Source organism: Pan troglodytes, chromosome 7, assembly GCF_028858775.2.
Source record: "Pan troglodytes isolate AG18354 chromosome 7, NHGRI_mPanTro3-v2.0_pri, whole genome shotgun sequence".
Classification (NCBI taxonomy): Eukaryota; Metazoa; Chordata; class Mammalia; order Primates; family Hominidae; genus Pan; species Pan troglodytes.
In genome coordinates, this window is record NC_072405.2 from 113,272,829 (window position 1) to 113,295,319 (window position 22,491).

The 22,491-nt window shown below is 40.1% G+C and overlaps 1 protein-coding gene across 2 annotated transcripts in view; it reads left to right on the forward strand.

The window, feature by feature from the left end:
* The first annotated feature begins 3,808 nt into the window (after positions 1 to 3,808).
* ATP6V1C1 (ATPase H+ transporting V1 subunit C1) overlaps positions 3,809 to 22,491 on the forward strand; it is a 48,248-nt gene continuing 29,565 nt past the window's right edge. Inside the window, exon 1 of one of the 2 annotated variants that reach the window (XM_001155312.6) lies at positions 3,809 to 4,057. The gene's annotated coding sequence lies outside the window, so the exon portion shown is untranslated. Of the gene's footprint in view, positions 4,395 to 22,491 lie in introns of both variants that reach the window. The other variant, XM_009455756.5, reaches the window with a different exon arrangement.

Consider the following 22,491-nt stretch of genomic DNA (forward strand, 5'->3'; position numbering starts at 1 on the left):
GAAGAGGAGGGAGATGTGAGACTTTTCAGTATATCTGGAAAGTGATCTGCCCCTGGAAGTGGGTACATTTCTACAAGAAAAAAATAAAACTTCTTGCTGATGAAAATCATGATGATAATGAAGAGGAAGAAGATTTTGATGAAGGGAAAATTGAAGAAAAAGCTCTAGTGATGAAATTTATACAGGATACTCCATCCAAAAAATGCACAAAGATCAAACCAAAATAAAAAAGACTCAGAACTATCAAGATTAAGACCAAAAGGTCAAGAATCCTTCAAAAACAGGGGGAAAAAACCTCTTAAAACACCAAAAGGACCTAGTTTTGTAGAAGATATTAAAAGCAAAAATGCAAGCAAGTATAGAAAAAGTTGGTTCTCTTCCCAAAGCTAAGTGCATCAATTATGTGAAGAATTACTTCTGGATGACCAACTAGGAGGCTATTCACCATCTCTGGCAGTGGAAGAAGTCTCTTTAAGAACACAGTTTAGGCCAAGCGTGGTGGCTCACGCCTGTAACCCTAGCACTTTGGGAGGCCAAAGTGGGCAGATCACTTGAGGTCAGGAGTTCAAAACCAGCCTGGCCAACATGGTGAAATCTTGTCTCTCCAAAAATAAATAAATAAATAAAAATACAAAAAATTTGCCAGGCGTGGTGGTGGATGCCTATATTCCCAGCTACTTGGGAGGCTGAGACAGGAGAATCGCTTGAACCTGGGAGGCAGAGGTTGCAGTGAGCAGAGATCGTGCCATTGCATTCCAGCATGGGCAACAGAGTGAGACTCTGTCTCAAAAAAAAAAAAATAGTTTAAACAGCTTGTTAAAATTTTCTTTTTTCTTTTTTTTTAAAATCTTTTAACCCAATAGTTCTTTTAGAGAAAAAAATTACCTGTCATTTCATTTCTGTAACAGTTGATATCTAACTGTCCTTTTTACAATTCAGAGGGAGAAGTTCCCTAGCATGTTGGATAAATATTGTCCAGGTTCCATTGCCAAAAATGTGTTGTCCAAAATGCCCCTGTAGTTTTTAAAGATGAAACTCCATCCTTTGCTTGTTTTTTTTTTGAGACAGAGTCTCGCTCTGTCACTCAGGCTGGAGGGCAGTGGCACTATCTTGGCTCACTGCAGCCTCTGGCTCCCAGGCTCAAGCAATTCTCCTGCCTCAGCCTCCCAAGCAGCTGGGATTACAGGCATGCACCACCACACCCAGCTAATTTTTGTATTTTTAGTAGAGATGGCATTTTGCCATGTTGGTCAGGAAGGTGTCAAACTCCTGGCCTCAAGTGATCTGCCCACCTCAGCCTCCCAAAGTGCTGGGATTACAGGTGTGAGCCACCACGCCTGGCTCTTTGCTTGGTTTTCAGTATATATGTATGGACGGAATATTATGATAGGACGTAGTAGCTGTGGTCAGACAAATGGAAATGGTGGGAAGACAAAAATATATAACTGAAATAAGCTCAATATTTTAATAAAGGAAAAAATAAATTTTTTCCCCGGAAAAAGTTGTAAGAAAAAAATAAATCTTCTCCCATGCATCTTAGGAGTGCTTTAAACTTAGATGTTTGGAGATGTGTAGTCTTTAGATAGGTGGAAATGGAGGAAAAGGTGTGACATGCCCATGGCTACCTAGTATGCTTCTATGCATAGTACAGTTTTTAAAAAGTGAGTTGCTTCTCTGTAAAAACATATTACTTTACTATTAGAAACCACTGGAGAGCAATCATGCCCTGCTTGTATTAAACATCTTTGCTAGATTTTTATTTGATTTTTTGAGATGGGGTCTTGCTCTGTTGCCCAGGCTGGAGTGTATGGTGCAATTTTAGCTCACTGCAGCCTCGAACTCCTGGGCTCAAGGGGTCCTCCCACCTCAGCCTCCCGAGTAGCTGGGACTATAGGCATGCACCACCATGCCCAGCTATGTTTGCTAAATTTTTAAGTGAGATACATTAAACCTCATAAAAATTAGAGCTAACATTTACTGAACACTCTGTTATACTGCCTCCCAAGTATAACATGGTAATTAAAACACTGGAGGCCAGGCACGATGGCTCACCCCTGTAATCCCAGCACTTTGGGAGGGCCAAGTGGGTGGATCACTTGACCTCAGGACTTGGAGACCAGCTTGGCCAACATGAGGAAAACCCGTCTCTACTAAAAATACAAAAATTAGTTGGGTGTGATGGTGCACGCCTGTAGTCCCAGCTACTTAGGAGGGCAAGGCACAAGAATCGCTTGAACCCGGGAGGTGGAGTTTGCAGTGAGCTGAGATCGCACCACTGCTCTCCAACCTGGGCGACAGGGCGAGACTCCATCTCAAAAAAACCCCCAAAACTAAAAAAAAACCCCAAAACATTGGAAAGTTGCGCGAGGTATAATTCAGTTTAGAAATTAAGAATCCAAGACAAAAAGTCTGCCTCAGGACCACACACAAGCACGAAGAAACCAAGATAGTTCAAGCATAGACCTTAAAACTGCACTGTCTAAAGCTGTTGTCACTGGTCTCGTGTGGCTATTTAAATTTTAATTAAAGTGAAATAAATTTTAAAATTCAGTTACTAAGTCACACTAACCATATTTCAAGTGCTCAATGGCTCCATGTAGCTAGTGGGTACTGTACAGACAGCACAGGATAACATTTGCATCATGGCAGAAAGTTTTAGTGGACCTAACCAAAAAAAAAAAAATGCCTTTAGGCTCATTTCGTGATGGCAGATAAAAGCCTCTGGAATTCTGATAAGTTGCTGAAGCCATGTTATAGAACTGGTTATTGTAATTGCGTGAACTTCATCCAAAACTGGTGAAAGCGTCAGGTTGGGGATAGTCTGGTGGTTGTTACTTTCTGTCCAACCTAATACTGAGGCTCTGAGAAATTCTGTGGTGAATTTCTGTAGGGGGACACAGCAGAAAAGGCATAGTATAGGTCAGAAAACCTGGGTCCTATAATACATAGTAATAATGACGACCATTTACTGGTTGTTTCCTATGTACCAGGCACTGTGCTAACCACAGGCTTCATTTAATCCTCACAATACCTGTGTAAGGTATTATTACCACCACTTTGCATGTGAACAGGCTGAAATTCAGAGGAGTAAAGTCACACAACTAGTAAGTAGGAGAGCCTGGATTCAACACCTGGTATCTATTCCCTTGCGCTGAACAACTCCGTGCCCTCACTTTCTTCATCTGTAGATCTAAAAGGATTAAATTAGAACATCTCAAAATTTCTACTACTTCTAAAACTCTGTGTTCTAAATTAGGACATTACTATCTATCTCCCCAAGCTAATGAAATAAGCAGGGTTCCTGGGAGGAGCTTGTTACCTATTTTTCTCCAAAGGAGATGCCTTCCCCTGTCTATGCCTCTGTCCTAAAACCTTTGGTTTCCCACTATCTAATGTGGTTTCAACTATTTATGAGGCGCTTTCGTGGCAAGGAGTGATTCTCTCCAGTAGGCAATCCTAAGAACGAGCGCAGTGCTTGGCGCACAGTAAATGCTCCATGGACCATTTATGAAATTAAGTCTAAGTGGACTTCAGGAAAATGTGAATCTGCTAAAATGAACTACTAGCCAGTATACTAGGTAGAAAACCTAGCTGACGAAGAAAACCCCAAGTGGAGAAGCCCTTGTAGGGGGCTGGAGACAATTTCTGACCCGCAGAAACCTGAAGTGGCGCTGACGTTTACAAGTGGTGGACAAAACGCCACTTGCAACACTGGAAGAAGCGGAAAACCCCACCCACTCTGGAACAACAGCAATCAGCCCCGAATCTAGGGGCCCCTTGCCGCCCCGTAGCCTCCTAGTCCCGCCCCTCTCCCAAGGCCCGGCAGTGGCAGCGGCTGCGGCTGCGCAGTGGCGCGGGCGTAGGCGGAGCAGCGCGCGCCGCGGTCAGCTGACTGCTGGGCTGGCACGTGACTTGTTCTGTGTTCGCTTGGGTAGAGGAAGCCGTGAGGCCGGAGCTTAGGTCGGGAAGGGATGGAGCGCTGAGCCGATAGCGTCCGCTAGGCTGCCTGCCTCCGTACTTGTTACTGCTGCTACTTCCTCGTTTGACACCTTCCTGGGTCAGTGAGCGATGGCTCTCCCCGGATGGGGAGTCCTGGTCAGGCCGAAGCTTGCGCCGCGGTCGCTGCCTGGGAGGGACGGGGGTGGGTGCGGGGGCAGAGACCGTGGCGTTGGAGCTGGAGCTGGCTGGGTGGCTGTGTCTGCTTTCTCGGCGCCAATTCACCGTCTTGGGCCTAGGTTCCGTCTCTAAGGAAGAGAAGGAGGGAAAAAGAGAAAGAGCTCTCGTGGGTAGTTAATGACAGGCAGAAAGGAGAGATACAGCGGTCTGGGATCTTTCTTCTTGGGTAGGAATGCACGCCGCCTGACTGATTGAGGGGAATGAAGTGACAGGTCCAGGTGAGGCTATGGAGTGGTGTGTGTGAGGTCACAGCTAGCGCAAGTGCCTTCACTGGGTGTGTGTTGGGGGGGGGCGCGGGTGTCGGGGGGTCGGGGGTGGTGGGATGACAGTTTAAAGGCCTAGGAGCCCCTAACTGCAGGCAAGGAACCCTCACAGAGTACACAAGGTCCCTCTAGGAATGAGAAAGAACAGGAATCCAGAGAACTCAACTATTTTTTAGTAGAATGGGGGAGGGTAGGCAAACAAAACAAAACAAAACAAACCCCTAGAAAAGAACTTGGTGAGAGTCACATAAGGCATATTGAATCACTTGAGAAATAGGAGTAAGGGGGAAGCTAGTATTCTTTTCAGAGGAAAATTCTGGTATGTTAGGGAAAAATCACATGCTTCAGTGCGAGCCCAGTACTTAGCACCGCTCTGGGAATGGAACGGGTGGGATGTGAACAGTCTATCCTTAGGAGTTAGCACTAATGTTGGAGAGAAAAGTCTACACACAGGACACGTTAAAATACGATGTAGTTTATGTATAATTACCAAAAAGAGAATGCGAAGTGCTTTGAAAGTGTGGAGCAACGACACGTGTAAACTGGCACTATGGGAAGATATTCTGGAGGAAAGAAAACTTGAGTCTTGGCAAGCCCTCAGGATTTGAACAGGTTGAGAGAAATGGGGATAATTTTACAGGCAGGGAAAGCCACAGGATTTGAAAGCCTGAAGATGGGGGTAGGGAATGCTTCTGGTGGAGTCAGAAGTAGCTTTTATAGTGGATTGCACTGCGGAGAAGTGGGAAAGAAAGTTGGGAGTCAGGTAACGAGGACTTTTGAATGGTAGTCGTTTACTTATTCATGCAAATAATGTGTATTGAATACATGCTATATGCAGGTACAGTGCTGATGGTAGGGTTTAGAAAATTGTCTTTATAGAGCTTACAGGCAAGCAGAGGGGATGGATTTTAAAAATCAAGCAAGCGTGAAATGTGCTTTGAAGGAATAACAGTGGTATGAAAGAGTGTAGTAGGGGCATGTGTATTATGGAAGATTTTAAAAAGGCATTGCTAAGAATATGACTTTTTAAAGATTAAAACAATTTTATTTATATTCTTCATACCCTCTCGCTCTGAGAGGGTATGACTTTTGACCTGAGATCTGAAAAGAGACTGAAAAGGGAATGTGAAGGTGTGAGTGAAAAGAACATTCCAGGCCTGGCAGGGTGGCTCATGACTATAATCCCAACATTTTGGGAGGCTGAGGTGGGAGGATTGCCTGAGGCCAGGAGTTCAGGACCAGCCTGGGCAACATAGTGAGACCACCGTCTCTACCAAAAATAAAAAAATAACTAGCTGGGAGTGGTGGTGTGTGCTTGTAGTCCTAGCTGCTTGAGAGGCTGAGGCGAGAGGATCATTTGAGCCCAGTAGTTCGAGGCTGCAGTGAGCTGTGATCATGCCACTGCACTCCCTCCTGGGAAACAGAGCTAGACCCTGTCTCTGAAAAACGAAAAAGGAACATTTCAGGCTGAAGCAACAGCGTATGTCAAGGCCCTGAAATGTGAAGAGGAAGAAAGCTTTTCAGCCTTTTTGAAAGGCTAGCATGGCTGAAACGGGGAGGGAGAGAGGCAGGTGGAGAAAGCTGGGGTCACGCCAAGCAGAGCTTTTATTCTAAAAACAGAGGGAAGCCAGTGAAGATTACAGGCAGTGGATTGAGACAGGTTGTGGCTTTTTTTTTTTTTTTTTTTTTTGGTGGGGGGGAAATAATGTGGAGGGTGGCAAAAGTGAATGAGGGGAGACCCGCTCAGGGGAACATTGTTGTAATCCACTGAAGGATTTGAAGACAAGATACCTTCTCTCTCCACTGAGGACTTCAGAATGTTTAACTGTATTCACTTTTAGAGGGTTCAGGACTTGGGGAAGGGAAAGAATGATTCGATTCTATTTGTACCCTTCACAGGGTAGTCGTAACTACCCTCGAGGCAGTCCTGAAGTACATAGCGGAGGCTCTTTTGCAAAAATTTGTTTTGGCTTTTCAAATTTATCCTTTTGTAAGGTCATCTATTTCAGAATATCTTTTATTGAAATATAGTTACAGGGAGGGATCACTTTCATATTTATTTTGTTCTCACAGTTCTTTGAAAGACAGTGGATGAAAATGCTATTCATTGTATAGATGGGAACCTGGAGCTAGAGAAACACGTAAAGTGATTTGGCTGAGTCCGGAGTAACTGCCACAGTTTTCTGACTGCTGATGTATTCCTGCTGATTACCTACACAGTACTAACCACAGTCACATCTAGAGAAAAGGGCGAGTTTTTTGAAGTGCACAGTAGTCTTTGATTCAGCATTTTTTTTTTTTTTTTTTGGGAACTTCTCCCTGAAGATTCAGCACTTTTGATGAACTTTTTCTAGTAGAACAGCTTCAAAGGAATTGGCAGTGGTGGGCTATGTCTTTATCTATAATAATCTTGGGTAGAGCTGTTCAATTTACAGTTCATCTGGAGGAAATAATGAACAATAAGGTGAACTGAAAGTGCTCAGGTTGTCAATCACAGTTCTTTGGCAACAAGTGAGTCTCAAATCATGCTGAAGACTGAGCCTCAGGGTTCTGTCTCAGAAGTCCTGGATCTTTTTCTCTTTTGGTATACCTTGTAGGGACTAGATAAAATCTAAAGAAACAGTACTCAGGATCTAACTAAATGCTGAGAGCTAGATAGTGTAATTCAGCTTTTAAAACTTGGCACAAAATACTCATTTTTATTTTTTTGGTATATTAGTCTTAGGAGCCTCATGTACATTAGTTTTTGCAACCTAAAAAGAAACTTCAGGGCTTCAAAAATCTGATTTTGTGATTATTTCCACAACTCATGAGATAATACCATTGGCCAACTGGAATGCCAAAGTAAACCTTTGCCAAAGGTCTCCATGTAGTTTACCCGTCCCTAAGCAGCAAGTCTTCTTTTGAACTTGATTCTGCTTAGGAGTACTACAGTTTTGACTGAGTACCTCCTACTTAAAGTTTTGCTCTTGTACATATTTAAATCTGTCTACAGGTTACATCTTTTTCACTCTTTGGGTGTGGAATTATATATCATTTATAAATTAATTCATGTTAGATTTCCACGTTTCATCAATTTTTAAAGACAGACATAGTATAAACATTAGCATAGTGCCCTTGGGACGTTTAGGCAGTGAACCAAGGCAGTCTAAAATTTTCTATTGACGTGAGTGATTCTTGGAACTAGAAATTTCAAACTATATTCTTGATGCTGAAACAAAATTTTTTATCCAGCAGGACATCTACTTCTAAGATTATACCATGTGCAAATGTACTATGCGTTTATTGAGTTAAAAAAATGAGCCAGGTAGGCAGTGGAGGAGAGGTGCTTTGGTTACTATGCATTTATTGAGTTAAAAAATGAGCCAGGTAGGCAGTGGAGGAGAAGTGCTTTGATTACATCGGGGATAAAAGAGTATTAACTGTATATCTAAAATGTGGGGTGTGTGTGTGTGTGTGTCTGTGTGAGTATGTGTGTGTATTTGAAAATAAAATGCTAGGTAAGTGGTGTTTTATAGAAAGGGATCAATGTATCTTCTAAGATATTTTAAACAGACTATCAATGAATAGGAAGTTGTAAATTAAGGCGTGTTAACAGGTGGTTTAACTTTACCATGAAAGGTTTTCCTTTTGAATCAGCCCATAGTTTAGTGTTTCTATGTGGGTGCTATTGGCAGTTTGGAGGTCTGTTTCGCCCCTACCCACTAAATGCTGATTAGCGATCTCCACATTGGGAAACCCAAAATGCTCCCATACATTTCCAGACTCCTCCTGGAGGAGAGAGGCACCATTTGGTGCAAAACATGCATGTGGTGTCAGTTTATTTGTTGGACAAATATTAAGATGTTGAGGATACAGAGGTTAAAAGTAATATTTTAATAAACTGCATATAATGGAATTCAAGTAATTTAAAATCTAGTGTTTGATGTTTTAATGTAACTCCTTTAGTGTAAAATTACTGAAACTATATCCTAATATTTCTTTGAGGCACTTGTCTTTTGTAAAACTGCATGAATAACTCAAATAGAGTCCCCTTAATCCCAATAAAATGTAGTCACTAAATGTCTTTGGGCAACTAATTTCACCAGCTGTTCCCTCATTTGCAAGTGGGGGTGGTGATAACACATCTTGTGAGGGAATTAAGTACAAAATTGCTTTAGTAGATGCAAGTGCTTATCACTGGGCACAACATGTGGTACATATTCAGTGATAGTTGTTACCAGTAAACAGAATCTCAAGCTTACTTAGGGTCATGAGTTGGAGAAAACTAATCTTAAAGTCTTTAAGTTGGTGAATTTCAGGCCAAAATACATTGTATTGGAGATATCAGCACCTTCTAGCAGAATGTGGTACCGTGGTCCAGTCACTATTATAAATTGCCAGCCATGAAGAAAAGGGAAGTCATGTTTTGGGAGCCATGAGTGTAGATTCAGGGAATCCCCTGGCATGGAAGGAATTATTTGCCCACTGGGTCACTGCTGAGTTGCCTGTGCAGAGGAGGAGTCTCTAGAAGCTGAGAAGGTTTTGGTGATTACTTGCAGTAATGGTTGTACGACAGGGCCCTCCTGGCCATGTCTGCCAATTCAGTAGCTTTACCAGAAGTTACTAGAAATTTTCCAACATTGTATTATGTATTACATCCCCAGCCCCCACTCCACAATGTCACAGTGTGTTTCCAATTTTTGTGATAGGTATCTGTGTGAAAGTAAGGCTTTGCTTTTACAGATTGCTTTCTAGGCAAATGTGGAATAAAAAAATTGTAGTTGATAAAATGTGTCTAATAAAGATTAAATTGCCTTTCATATATAAGTATATTTATGGCAAGAAATTATGGTAGTTTTAATAGGATTATAGAGCATTTATGGGTATTGTTTCCATTGAAAACAAAACACGGAATATTTAAGATTTATTTAAGAAAGGCGGGGCTGGGTGTGGTGGCTCACGCCTGTAATCCCAGCACTTTGGGAAGCGGAGGCAAAGGGCGGGCGGATCACTTGAGGTCAGGAGTTCAAGACCAGCCTGGCCAACATGGTGAAACCCTGTCTCTACTGAAAATACAAAAAATAGCTGGGCATGGTGGCTCGTGCCTATAATCCCGGCTACTCAGGAGGCTGAGGCAGAAGAATCGCTTAAACCCAGGAGGCAGAAGTTACAGTGAGCCGAGATCGCGCCAATGCACTCCAGCCTGGGCAACAGAGTGAGACTCCGTCTCCAAAAAAATAAAAAGGCATATTTTCTGACAGTTTTAAAATCTCATTTCGTATGAATCATGGACGTATTCCTTGAAAGGTAAAATCCCCCTTTTAGTTACTGAAAATGTTTAAACAAGTTGTATTATGAGCAAGCCCCTCCCACAATCCCAATTAAGATGCTTCTGTTTCAAAGGATAGAATTTTTACATTCAAAGAGGAAGCAGTTATTTTTACTTTTTATATGTATGGTGTTAGTGATTTCTAGGGTAGGATGTGGCAACTTTTTAACTGAGTGGATTGTGGTAAATGTTCGCACAGATCAATTCTGTTAAAAGTTGATGTGCACATTTGGAAGGCTATGTGATATTTCACTGATAGCTGAGGTACGCCTTCTTGTGCTTCTTAAAATAAGCTGCTTTAGTAAACTTGGTATTTTCAAGTACTGAAAAGGAAGTTGTTTTGCATGGAGACCACCTTCTAGGCTTAATTTATTGTGAAATTTAATTTACTGTGAAAGGTGATTGCATTTCAGAGACCACAGTTTGGTTTTCTTGAAAGCATTAAAATCAGTTAAGTGTCGGAGCACTTAGTGGAGTGCGGTACTGTTTTCTGTGGTTGCCCCTATCTTGGATCAATCCCATACCTTCCATTCACAGAAGCAGTGCCAGCAGATGTCTTGTTCAGGCTTATAACCAACCCCCCCTCACCTTTTATGTTGTAATAGTTATTGTTTTATTGTCTTTATATGCAAATCAATTGTGGTAGGAAAATAATCCATAGCCTTCAAACTCTCAGAAGTGGGAGATAAAGTAAATAAAATTAACAGTCCCATAGCTTTGGATCTAGGGTTCTTTTTTTTTTTCCTTTCCTCCCACTTTTTCCCTTCCATGTTGAAAAATAATTGTTACTTTTTTTTTTTTTAAGCAGCACACTTATTGCAGTCAGACAAAATAGAAGTGCCTACAGAATTGACTAGTGTTTCCCTTGTGCCTCCCTATATTCTTCAGTGTTTTTTTCTGTCTTGACATCTACATGAAGTCTTCCACCCTCCCTGCACACACACAGACCTGCCTGCTCGTAAGACCTGCCACCCTCTCCCACCCCCAATTGTAAGCTCCATGAGGATAGGGTCTACATTTTGTTTGTTTTGTTTCTCAGAGTCTATTACAGTTTTGGGAACTTAAGCACCCAAAATATTTTGTGAGATGAATAAGAGCTTTAATTGAGAACAGTTACAGTCAGATGAGATGTGTGACAAAACATAAAATAGATGTCTGCCTAATGCTGTTAATGACATGAGTGTAAGTAGACATGTGGGAGAAGTAGTGGGATTATAGTAACAGGTTTGGTGCATGGATGGACTTAGTTGGGAAAATCATTTTGTTAAGGGAGGCTTGGGTTGGCTTAAACTGGAAGAGAGAAATTTGTTTTGTGCGAAACGAGCAAAGGCAGGGTAGGAAAGAGAAGGAGGCCTGAGGTCAAGATGGATAAAGAGAGCTCAGGAGGAATGCGAGGATAAGGCAGAAAAACTCAGACAGGGACGCTAGTAGTGATGACAGTGAAGATTGGCAGATGTGAGTTTTGTTTCCAAGAAAGAAGCAGGACTAGGGGTGTCTGTTTTGGTGAGTTGTTCAGCCTTCTGTCCATAGCCTTCAAGAGTATTGCCATTTCTTGTAACATTAAATATACCGTATAATCATAGAAATGCCTGTCTTGTTACAGTGGTTCTGAAATTTGGGTGAATTACCTGAGGGACTTAAAATAGGAAAAAAGAATCCTGGGCCTCACCTAGTATAGGTTCAGGTAGTGAGTATAGGAGCAGAAGAGGATCCTGGATATTGTAATCCAGTCCTCTCATTTTACAAGTGAAGACATTTATGCAGACAATTATATGCAGAACTGGGATTAGATTCCAAGTCTTCATATCCTCAGCGCAGTGCTCTGGCGATTACATTGTGCTTCCTGAAATTGACATTTGGGTTTTCTTTGACTATGATTCCCAGTGAGGTAAAAGGGCCGTTTACCAACTTTGATCACATCTTCAGAAGTAGCTACAATTAACCAGCTTTGCCCTTCTCTTTTGTATGAACTCCAGGGCTCTTTGTTATGATGCCATTTAATGGTCTCTAAACTTTTCAGTGTTTTCAAATATGAGGATACTGCCCTAGTAAGGATGCGGTGGGGCATTTTTTTGTTTGTGTTTACATGTAATAATTTATTATTTAAAAATTAGGAAAAAGTATACAGAAAGGATGAAAACAAACATTCATAATCACTCCCAAGAGATAATTGTTGACAGGTTTTTTTTTTATAATTTAATGTTTATACCTATGCATATCCTTATTTTCTTTCTTAAGATCGGCATAGCTAGGCCAAAGGATATGCACATTTTGTGGGTTTTGATAAATATTGCCAAATTGTGTTCCAGAAATTGTCTATCTTTTGTTCTTTCTTCCTTCCTTCCTTCCTTCCTTCTTTTCTCTCTCTCTTCTTTTTTTTTTTCAAGACCCTCTGTCACCCAGGCTGGAGTGAGAGGCGTGATCTTGGCTCACTGCAACCTCTGCCTCCTGAGTTCAAGCGATTCTCTTGCCTCAGCCTCCCAAGTAGCTGAGATTACAGATGCGTGCCACCATGTCTTGCTAATTTTTGTATTTAGTAGAGATGGGGTTTCACCCTGTTGCCCAGGCTGGTCTTGAATTCCTGACCTCAGGTGATCCACCCGCCTCAGCCTCCCAAAGTGTTGGGATTACAGGCATGAGCCACTGCACCCAGCCCATCTGTTGTTTCTCATCTGCAGAATTTTCTTGGGCTCCCATGTGATGTGTAACTATTTTAGATTACTTTAGAAATAGATGATGTAGTATATCTAAGATATATTTTAGATATTTTATTAATGATGACAAATTGTTATAGCTGTATTCATGCTTTATTTTATTTAAAAAAAATTTTTTTTTTTTGAGATGGAGTCTTGCTTTGTCGCCCAGGTTGGAGTGCAGTGGCACAATCTCGGCTCACTGCAACCTCTGCCTCCCGGGTTCAAGTGATTCTCCCACCTCAGCTTCCTGAGTAGCTGGGACTATAGGCATGCACCACCATGCCCAGCTGATTTTTGTATTTTTAGTAGAGACAGGGTTTTACTATGTTGGCTGTGGCTGGTCTTGAACTCCTGAGCTCAAGTGATCCGCCTGTCTTGGCCTCCCAAAGTGCTGGGATTAAAGGTGTGAAGCCACTTCACCTAGCCTATTAATGCTTTTAAATAAATTCATGTTTTACTTATCAAGATAGCACGCCATACATTTGCAAATTAATGGCACATAAATGAATGTTGGAGACATTTATTCAAGCTGCAGCTGTTTTTTTTTTTAAACAAAAATGAACATTTTTCCTTGTTAGTACAAAAGCAATACATGTTCATTGTGTTCCATTTTTCACAAACACAGTAGTACTCCAGTCTTTTAGCCTAGATTTGGTAAATTTTTGGCATTTATTGTTGTCAGTCCTGTTTTCTGTTAAATGTTAAAACATGGGGCTGAGAGAGGCTGTGAGGTTGTGGCTGAATCCCTGCATAGAAACAATCAGAACAATTAGAAAAACCGAACACTCGTGAATAATACATACAACAAAACCAGATGAGACTTCAGTTTTTGTCTGCGATGGAGTAACTGGTACCATATTTGCTTTCCCACCATAAACAATTACAAATCTGGACAAGATATATTAAAAAACTGCTTCCAGACATCGGACAATAGGCAGTACGGGAGCTGAGCGAAAGGAAATGAGCTGTGTAATTCCTCCTGCTTTTTCCTGTAGACACTCTCTGCACCGTGTTTTAGGAAGGGAACACCCGTGCAGAGCATCTTGGTCTTGCTGAGTCGAGGAGACTGGACTTGGGGAAGGTTTATCTGGCTGGAATTTACAGGTGGGATTGACAGAGAGAGGGAGCTAGGCAGAGAAATAAACACCAGAAACTTATGGGGGGGGTCTCTGCAGGAGATCTAACAAAGAATGACCAGAGAGCTTTAAACTGAAGAATTGCCAGAGCTTATGGTGCTGGGAGGCATTTGAATTCTGACCAGATATGGGAGAGAGAACTTGTTGAATACCTGGGACATTCAATAGAATCCCCAAAAGGTTAGACCTTAGTATCAGAGACTAAGTTAGCCCTAGAGTAAGGCCTTAGATCTATCCTAACAACGTTTGAAAACAAGCCTTGGGTGGATCAAGCTGATCCTCCCCTAACTTACCTGCCCACCACAACAAAGTACAACACTCTTAAAAGGAAGACAGCAAAGTCCAGTGATACACAGTGCAGCATTTTTACAAATATGCTCAGTGTTTTAACAGAAAACATGAACATAATGAGGAAAGAAATGGAAGATATTTTAAAAATGGAACTTAAAGCAGAAAAATACATAAGAAGTGAAATATTCACTGGTGAGAAGAATAACAGATTAGATACTCCAAAGAAAAGGTCAGCAAACTAGAAGATACAGCAAGAGACTGTGTTAGTCTTATTTGTTGCCATAAAGGAATCTGTGAGACTGGATAATTTATAAAGAAAAGAGGTTTTTTTGGCTCACAGTTCTGTAGGCTGTACAAGCATGGCATCCGGATCTCAGCTTCTCATGAGGCTTCAGGAAGCTCTTGAGTCATGGCAGAGGGGAAGGGGAGCAGGAGTGTCACATGGTGAGAGAAGGAGCAAGAGTCAGGGGGAAGGTAACAGTCAGATCTCATGATAACTTCTTACTATGGGGAGGGCATTCTCTTTTTAACAATCAGATTTCAAGGTAACGTTACTACAGGGAGGGCACCAAGCCATTTATGAGGGATCTGCCCCATGACCCAGACACCTCCCACCAGGCCCCAGCTCCAACATTGGGGTTTATTCAACATGAGATCTGGGGAGGACAGACATCCAAACTATATCACTATCCAAAGTAAAACACAGTGAGAAAAACAACTGAGAAAAATGAATGAAAGCTCGGTGACCTGTGGAGCAGTATCAAATGGTTTAACATACATGTGATTTTGTTTCAAAAGAAGGAAGTGAAGGCAAAAAAAATTGAGGAAAAATAATGGCTGAAAACATTTCAAATTTGATGAAAACTATGAATGGATCCAAGAAACTCAACAAACTCGAAGCAGAGTAAATACTTGTGACCTTGGGATAGGCAGGTTTTTCACATGCTACAGAAAGCATATATTGTAAAAAAACAACAACAACAACAACAACAAAAAAAGAAACCCAAAAACTGATAAATCGGACATTGGCAGAATTGCAAACTTCTTTTCAAAAGCATCATTAAGTCAAGCCACAGAATGAGAGAAAATATGTAAATATGTATATATATTTCACAAGGAAATTGTGTCAAGATCATATAAAAATTTTGTGCAACTCAATAAGTGAATCCAGTTTTTTAAAAACTGGGCAAAAGACTTGAATAGAAAATATACAAATGGCAAATAACATGAAGAGCTCCTGAACTTCATTAGTCCGCATAGAAATGCATCATGGAAATGCAACATAACCCTGCAACCCACTGGAATGGCTAAAAATGAAAAGACCAAGAACACTAAGTGTTGGTGGAGCATCTGGAGCCTGAATACTTTGCTAATAGGAGTATAAAATGTTATATATCTGCTTTGGAAAACAGTTTGGCAGTCTCCCCTCTCCTCCCCTCCCCTTCCTTTTTTTCTTTTTCTTTTTCTTTTCTTTCTTTCCTCACTCTGCTGTCCAGGCTGGAGTGCAGTGGCATGGCTCACTGCAACCTCCACCTTTTGGGTTCAAGCAATTCTTGTGCCTCAGCCTCATATGTAGCTGGGATTACAGGCCTGCACCACCGCACCTGGCTAATTTTTGTAATTTTAGTAGAGACGGGGTTTCAGCATGTTGGCTAGACTGGTTTCGAACTCCTGGCCTCAAGTGATCCACCTGCCTCAGCCTCCCAAAGTGTTGGGATTACAGGTGTGAGCCACCACACCTGGCCAATTTCTTATAAAGGTAAATATACATTGATCATTCAACTTAGAAATTCTACTTTTAGAATTTTTTATCCAAGAGAAAAATATATCTTCACAAAAAGCTTTGTAGAGGAATGTTCATAGAATCTCTATTCTTAGTGGTCCCAAACCAGTAGTAACAATCCAAATGTTCATCAACTGGTGAATGTATGAACAGACTATAGTAGATGTATGTGGTAGAATACTAAGTAATAAAACAGATTGAACTACTAATACATACAACATGGACAGATATCAAAGACTTGCTGAGCAAAAGCCAGGTACAAAAGAGTATCTAATGCATGCTTCCATTTACAAGGAAATTCTAGATCAGGCAAAACCAATCTATAGTGACAGAAAGCAGACCAACATTTGCCCAGGGCTGGCAGTGAGGTAGGGATTGACTGGACTGAGTGTGAGGGAAGGTTTGGGGATGATAGAAGTGTCCTTAATCTTGGTTTTGACAGTGCTCACACAGGTGTATACATTTGTCAAAAACTCATCAAACTCTTACAATGGGTGCATTTAATTCTATATAAATTATATTTTAATAAAGTTGATTTTATAGAAAAAACAGGGGAAGTGAGGGAAGCTAACCAACTATAATCCAGGTGCTTGATGTTATCTCATTTAATCCTCACAGTAATTTTTATTGAAGAATATTCAGCAAATATCTTCTGAGATTCTACCATGCTGGTCTCTGTGCCAGGTACTGAGGATAAAGTGGTGAGCAAAAACTATCATGATTTCCACTTACCCTCCTGGGCAGTTTATTTGAAAGACAGATACTAGTAAAAAGTGCTCCCCCACCCCCAGAGAAATACTGCAAAGAAGGTGCTATGAGAGCATATAATACATTCATCCTTAGCATATAATATATGCTGTCATATGATATATAACGAGACACATACTACATAATATACCTTGTATAATATATAAGATGCTTTATGTGCCCCGGTTTCTTTGTAACTACTACCCCTCTAATGGGGTTTCTCTAACTACTAAGTGAGTTAATACACGTGAAGTGTTTTGACTGGTGCTAGTAGATAGGAAGTGCCCAGTAAGTGTTGGCTGCTATGAACATTTGACAGTTCTAATTGTCTAATACTGCAGGGGTACACCTATACTAACTCAGGGAACAGTGGAGTAGGACTACATATTGGGGAAGAGATGATAAGTTTGACTAGAAGTGTTGGGTTTTAGCTGCTTTTGAGACATTCAAGTGGAAAATGTCTTGTAGTCAGATGTGGATACTGGTTGAGTACAACTCTAGATGCTGCAGAGGGCCCTGGGCTGGAGACATACATTTCAGAAAGTGTCCAGCATCTAGACTAGAATTGCCTCAACTGTAGAGATCATCATCAAGAAAGGTGCTATACACACACATTCACACACACGCAGAAAGAGAAGAAGGACATAGACCTGGATATGAGCCTTGAGAAACTACGATTTAATCAGGGTGCCTTTTTGATCATCATCTCCTCTGTTTAGCATATGATTTTGCTACATTTAGGCCTGACTTCCTTCGTATTCAAGATAAAATAAAGGGAAATAATTACGAGTAAAAACAAGCAGTGGAGAAGGTGGTGTCAGGTTCTTGGCAAGTTGATAACAAATGGCCACTAATTTTGACAATTTGTTTCCTTGCAGCTGAGAGAAAAAGGGAAATATGTTTAGCAATATGGATTATGGATTCCATTTTCTGATGAATAAAGACATACATATTCATCTGCAAAGATAAATTTTGTTTGAAACTAAACTTAAATTGTTCTTAAATTTCAAGGATAATTTTTTTTTTTTTTTTTTTTTGAGATGAAGTCTTGGTCTGTCACCCAGGCTAGGGTGCAGTGGCTCCATCTTGGCTCACTGCAATCTTTGCCTCCAGGGTTCAAGTGATTCTCTTGCCTCAGCCTCCCGAGTAGCTGGGATTACAGGCGCATGCCACCATGCCTGGCTAATTTTTTTGTATTTTTAGTAAAGACATGGTTTTGTCATGTTGGGCAGGCAGGTCTTGGACTCTTGATCTCAGGTGATCTGCCTACCTCAGCCTCCCAAAGTGCTGGGATTACAGGTGTGAGCCACTGTGCCTGGCCTCAAGGAGAAATTTTTTTACCTGACTTGTGTAAGTGACAAGTTGAGAGCGGACATAGTTTAAAAATGGAAAAAACAGATTTTGCAAAATACTTATGATGTTAACTGTCATAGGAAGTTGTTACATTCCTCCTTAGGTACTTAAGTAGCTTGTCTTTCCTGTTAGGCTCTTTACTTAGAGTTAGTTTGCTTTGACGAGGGGTAGAAGAACTGAGGCCATGGCTTTGCCTGAAGTACAGATAGGTTCTTTATCAAACCCTCTTTTTTATATTTTTGACTTTATTCACCCTTGACATAAAAGACAAAGGCTTACTTAGGAACCTGCAACTCTACCAGTTTTTAATTTTTACTGTAAAATAAGGGTTTTCTGGAAGACTAAAAAACACTTTTAAAAAACATGATTTTTTTTGCGTTTGTTTTATCTCTAAATCAGACTTTTTGATTGGTTCCATCATTGTTGTATTTGAATTTGAATTTTATTTATTAATTCAACAGGCATTTATTAAGTCCCTGCTATTGCCAGGAATTTAGTGTATTCTGGCTCTCAGGGTTTCACAGAGAAGAAGATATGATTCTAGCTCTTCAGGATTTCTCAGTAAGGTGGAGAGGAAAATATGTTATAAAAATGAGGGAGAATACGATGAGTGCGTAGTAGGGGCATTTATAAAGTATAAGTAAGCAAAGGATATTTCTCATCTGGGATATGGGGGAGAGTCTTGGGAGGTAGGATGGGGTGGGGCAGCAGCTAATACAATCATCCGCAGGAAGGGCGGCCGCATGGAAAGGGGAAGGTCTAGGTACATTATTTTATTCATACTTTCCAACAGCTGGGTGAAAAGATGTGTCGTATTCCCACTTTACAGATGAGGAAACTAGTAAGGGGGTAGAGTCAGAGTTTTAACTGTTGCAGGACTCCAAAGTTTGTGTTCCTTCCTCCATGATCTGGCAGGTCCATCGAATCTCTAGTATCTGATCTCTAGTCTCAAAGTGTACTTTGAATCTTGAATTTTGTGTGTGTGTCCTTTCGTTTGGAGGAATCGTTGTTCCTTCTAGAAGGTAGGATAGTTTTGGATGCTGGGTGATGCTACTTTAGAAATTGTGATGATCCTGGACGAAGGGAACAAGGAAAGGAAGCTTGGATCCCTTTATCAGAATTCACTGGACCAACAGGGTGCTCTGAGCCTGGAACCAAACATAGGGTGAAGGTGTTGAAGCTTACATGTGGATTTCTCTTCAAATAGGAGAGCCCAGGTGCACCAGAGCACAGAACATTCTTTTCTCCTAGTGTGACACAATAGAGAGACAATGGCCTTTAGAGTCAAACACAACTAAATTTGAACCCCATCTGCCAGTCGTGCAGCCTTGGGTAAACTACTAACCTCTCTGTGTATTACCGCCTATCTCATGGGTTGTAGTGAGAATGGAATAAAATGATGTATGAGAAGTGAAAAGCACAACATCAGACTTAGAAGGCACCTTTTCCTTCCTTTCCTCCTCATTTTCCAACACCTAGGCTCTAGGGAGGTCTCAGTTAAAAGCTAGAATTATGAGCACAGTGGCTCACACTTGTAATCTCAACACTTTGGGAGGCTAAGGCAGGGGGATTGCTTGAGGCTGGGAGTTTGAGACCAACCTGAACAACATATCAAGACTCCATCTCTACAAAAAATAAATTTTTTAAAAGCTAAATTAGAGAACTTCTATCATATTTTTAGACTGTAGTTTTGATCAGAATTTATCATGACATTATTTCCTTTGATCCTAATAAAAGCTCAGTGAAGTAGATAGGGCAGGTATTATTTATAGATGAGAAATGGGGTCCTCTTTTCTATTCCTTGAAATCCTTTGGAAGCCTGTTAGAAGAAAAGATTTTCTGGAACTCTAAGTAGTATGATAGTGACATCTACTGTAATAGCTCATATTATTACAATCTTTGAGGAAGCTGCAGTTTAGATAATTTATCACAATCATCAGGAAGAATTTAACAGTTGATTTTATTACCTGCCATTTTGGGGGGAGAGGAGGTATAAAAATGTATCCTTTGATATACTAACAGAAAACCACTTGCATAAAATTATTATAATAAAATCTCAATTTTTCCAGAAACCACGATCGCTTAGATCTGGATTACAAAAGAGGTTTAAAGATGCTATTAGATTTTCTAATAACTGAAAATGTTAAAGTTCAAGACAGTTTGTGCTAAAAAAGCTAGATTCGCTAAGTGCAAGAGTATTAACTGGAAGCAACCGGCGATAGGTGGTGATGTAATCCAGGTGTTGTGAAGAACAGAGACAGGATGACAAGAAGGCAGGATATAGGTCCACGAGATTTCAGCAGTGATTTATTTTTAAAAGCAACTTCTTGAGATAGGTTCTGGAGTTAGTACAGGTGTAGCCTGAACTCCCACACTTGCAACATTATGCAGTTAGATTGTTGGACATATTGACCCCCGAAATACTTTTTTAAATTTATTTTTTAAAAATAAAAATAATTTAAAAAAAAGAGAGACAGGGTCTCGCTATGTTGACCAGGCTGATCTTGAACTCCAGAGCTCAAGTGATCCTCCTGCCTCAGGATCCAAAAATACTTTTAAAATAAATCCCAAACTCTAAAAGCATTGTCTGCAATGTATTATACTTGGTCATAAGAAGATATAAACAAACTAGTAAGCATTTCTACTAGGTGTAAAACAAAAAGGTTGTACTTTGAGGATTAATTTGGTATCTAGATTATTCTCTGAATATCCATTTTAAAGTTCACTAAAATTTTATTTTTAATAAATTTGCCATGCAATGTTATGTTTTAACTTGTAAATTAAATACATTCTCATAAAAATTTTAAAAATATTTAGTTTTGAAGTATTTCAGATATACAGAAAAATGTTAAATATTGCCAATTATGTCATCCATGCAGATTTAGCAAGTATGAATATTTTGCTCTATTTGCCTGATTTTTTAAATGAAATCTTACATACAAAACTAAAGCTCCTTTCTCCTATGCATATTTTAGTATTTTCTGTAAGTATATATAACTCTGAACACTATATACTATTATGTGTTTTTCAGTTGTGGAAATAGAAACTCTTACTCTGCTGGCAGGAACTTAAGTTGGTAGGGGCTTTGGAGAACAATTTGGCAATACCCAAAAGAGTTGGCAGTGGTCTGTGTCAGTTGTCTCATGCTGCACAACAAACTACCCCAAACCTAGTGGCTTAAAACAGTGATTTCTTATTTCTCCTAATTCTGTGAGTTGCTGGGGTAGTCCCTCTGCTTGTTTTGCCTGGACTCATTGATGCAGCTGCATTCAGCTGGGAGATTGGCTGGGCTGGAGGGCTCAAAATGGCCTCAGTCACATGTCTGGTGGTTCATGCTGGTTGTTGGTTCTCTACATGTGGCCTTATCACTTGCAATAGACTTCCTTATGTGGTAGTCTGAGGGCAGTGGTCCAAGACGCAAGGCCTCTTGAGGTCTGAGCCCTGAACTCGCATAGTGTGGCTTCCATGCGTTTTGTTGGTCAAACCAAGTCACAAGGCCAGCTCCACCTTTTGATGGAAGGAGTGGCAAAGTCACACTGCATAGGAGCATGGAAAGACATCTCACCTCCATCTTTGAAGACATATCCTGTAATTCAGCTATTTTACTTTTATCTATCCCAGAAAAAATCTTTCACAGATAGAGAGATACGTACACATTGTTCACAGCAGAATTGTTTATAATAGCAAAAAAGTAAAAACAATTTAAGTCATTCCAGGAAGAAGCAGATAATAAATTTTAGTTTATTCATATAATGGAATACTATATATCAATTAAAATTAATGATCACTGGATAATTCTAAAAATAGGTTGAATGAAAAAATCAGGTTGGAAAAGAATATGATAGTATAATAGCCTTAAAGTTCAATATTTGAAGTTTCTTGGGTAGGCTAATGAAGGTTTTGCTTTTGCTTCTGTTTTGAAATCAAAACTTATCTTTGGATGGCCTCATTAGAGCATGGTGCTCATGAGTAGCTTCCATCCTTGGATGGCCAGTTAAGCTGTGCTGTTCTCTGACCAGACGGGCTGTCACTAAAAAGCTTGTGTTTAGCTTGTTGGCCATTTGGGAAAGTGTAGCTCTTTCATTTGAGAAGGTGTAGGTAGAGCTGATAAAGGTTTAACTTCATCAGTAATGTTAGAAAAGTCCACATACAGTACAGTTTCTTTTTTTAAATTTTTTTTCTAGAATATAGTTTCTTAACATATTCATTTAATACCACCGTCTGCATCTGTACCAGGTTTAACCTGCATTTCTTATCTGTAAATGGGAAGCATGATATTTACCTCGTAGAGGTGTTGGGAAGATGAATTGAGATAATAATGCATTTAGAGCAGTACCTTTTATATGGTAGATCCTCTATAAACAGTAGTTAGAAAAATTAACAAGTATATAGGATGGCATCTATGTTAAGTTCACTTTCAATGGTATTGTAGTGAGTAGGTAGCATTGATTACCTACTCATAGGTACTTTAAGTAGGTACTTTAATTAAATTTTAGGACTACTGTAATTATGAAAGTCCATTATTAACTATAATACTTTACATTTTAAAGGAAATTTACATTTATAAACTCTTTTCACATTAATTATCTGATTTTGTTCTCAGGACAACTTTGTAAGATAGTTATATTCAATTTAGAGACATTGAATATTAGTTTCAGGAGAGGTTAAATAAGCAGTGTTAGCAGAAAGCTTATGTTGGTTCTCATGAAGGCAGATTAAAATGGAAATAATGATA